The 2360-nt window shown below is 34.2% G+C and overlaps 1 protein-coding gene across 1 annotated transcript in view; it reads right to left on the bottom strand.

Annotated features, from left to right (window-relative positions):
* Positions 1–2360, bottom strand: part of LOC119836112 (neutral alpha-glucosidase AB) — a 21415-nt gene that overhangs the window by 16405 nt on the left and 2650 nt on the right. The window lies entirely within an intron of this gene.

The following is a 2360-nucleotide window of genomic DNA, read 5'->3' as shown; positions in this document are numbered from 1 at the left end:
TGTCTGATGCGTCATAATATCTTATTATATAAGTAAGATACATACTTTTCTTTAATTGCCAACTGTTCCTCCTTTTTGTAGATATCCTTAAAATCACTGCAAAATGATGTCCACAGTGAGAAGAATTCTTTCGGTTCACACTCTTCAACTTTACCACATTTAGGCGTGTATTGATAGAATCTCACTGTTGCTATAAACTTGTTTCGACATTCCGTCAAGTTTTCATCTTCAGTCTTTAACTTTTCTTCAGCTGCCTCAATGAAAGTAGTCATTTTATCTTTGAAAACTTCCAACCTTTTGTTTCCCTCGCCGCCCGACAGCTCGTCGGGAGAATTCCGGAGTGCATCTGCCTCGATTACTTTCTTCGTTTTATCCTTGCATCCTTTAAAAATATGAAAATACATTGTTACTAATATTTGATATACATATATATATATATACAGTGCCCGCCACTTGAATAGCCTCACCCTATTTTTTATGAGTATTATAATTACACGTGATAATTTTTATTAATAAATATCAAATTTAAATTGTACGTCGTGGCGTTTATCGAACGACACATAAACAAGTAGGAATTTGTCTAAGCGCGGAACGTTGGAAACAAAAGAACTAATGCGTGCCGTCCACATGAATAGCCTCAGTTCGATATAATCGTTCAACCCGTTCATTTAAGTTTCGCTTTTAAATATATTTTATTAAGATTGGAGAATACAGACAATATTCTATACAGACAATATTCTATATAGACAATATTCTATTGTGTACCTACAGTTACGTGATAAAAAAAAGAGTTATTGTAACTATGGGACGTGGTTAAAAACTTACGAGTTTAGAAATTGAAAAAGTGAATTTTTATTTAACTTAAAATTTATCTCATCGTGAGATAGCTAAAAAAATTGGTCGCAGCCCGAAGGCAATTAATAATTATGCAGAAAAATAGGAAAACTATGGCCAAATTTGCAACTAAGGATCGTGAACGTCGTCTTATTTTACGCTCTGCTTCAAATTCCAGTCAGACCGCCAGGCAAATATCTAGTAAAGTAAATACTAGGGCATCTCTTTCTACAGTTCTACGGATTATTAGAACCTCACCTTACCTCAAACGAAAAACAATTATGAGCAAACCTCCTTTGAAAAAACATCATGTGGCGGCTCGACTGTCATTTGCTAAAAAGTACATGTGCTGGAAAACTGAGTGGAATAATAATAATAAAAATGTGATTTTTAGTGACGAGAAAAAGTTTAATTTAGATGGACCAGTGGATTTAAATATTATTTTCACGACCTAAAGAAAGAACCAAGAGTACTATCACGTCATCACTCAACTGTCGGCTCGGTGATGGTTTGGGGGGGCAATTTCTTATTATGGTACTGTTGATTTAATTGTATTAGACGGAAGACAAAATGCTGAAAAGTATTTAAATTTATTAAAACAAACAAAAAGCAAGATCAAAAAAGTAATGGGTAGAAAAAAAAAATTTTGAGCATGATAGTGCGACACACACGTCAGCCATAGTTACGAAGTGGTTTGAAGGAAACCAGACCGAAGTTCTAGATTGGCCATCCTTGTCCCCTGATCTCAAAATCATAGAAAATGCCTGGAGTTGGATGTCTCGGCAAGTTTATAACGACGGAAAACAGTATGGTAATAAAGAAGAACTGATACAAACTATTTACACTGCTTGGAATTCTGTGGACATTAATTACATACATTCTTTATATAAATCGCTACCTAATCGTATTTACGAACTAATAAGGTCTAACGGAAAATATACCAAATACTAAACTAACGAGTTTTAATAATTAAACAATATCTTTATGCATGTGAGGCTATTCAAGTGGAAGGGGCAGGGCAAGGAAGTAATTTGTTTGACGTTGTTTCTTAAAACTCTGATTAGAAAATAATAAAAATTTTATTTGCTATTGCAAGGCTTCCTGTTTTATTTAATATACGATGCTTGATGTATATCTCCTTTTTATATTACTATGTGAAATATTAATTTTGACGATGAGGCTATTCATGTGGCGGGCACTGTATGTATGTGACTGAGTCATCATATAGCAATTATTATTAAGTACTTACACGTACTTTATCTGAAAATTGAGTAATAATAAGCCTCATAACACTTGTAAAATTGTAAGTCATTATGAATTCTTATCTTCGCAAGCACCAGCTCGAATATATGATTGATTCCTTAACTATCGACATCAAAATTCAAGACCATAATCATCGAGAACGCCCTACATTCATTCGCTATAAATGAGAAATTTTGAAAGAATAGAAAAATTTGATCACGAGGCAGGATTCGAACCTGAGTTTCTTGCCTAACCGTAGCAACGCCTAGCCTCTCGGCCACCCG

This window comes from Zerene cesonia, chromosome 22 (genome assembly GCF_012273895.1).
Source record: "Zerene cesonia ecotype Mississippi chromosome 22, Zerene_cesonia_1.1, whole genome shotgun sequence".
Lineage (NCBI taxonomy): Eukaryota > Metazoa > Arthropoda > Insecta > Lepidoptera > Pieridae > Zerene > Zerene cesonia.
Note: the sequence above shows the minus strand (reverse complement) of the source record. Positions and strands in the feature narration are given on the sequence as shown.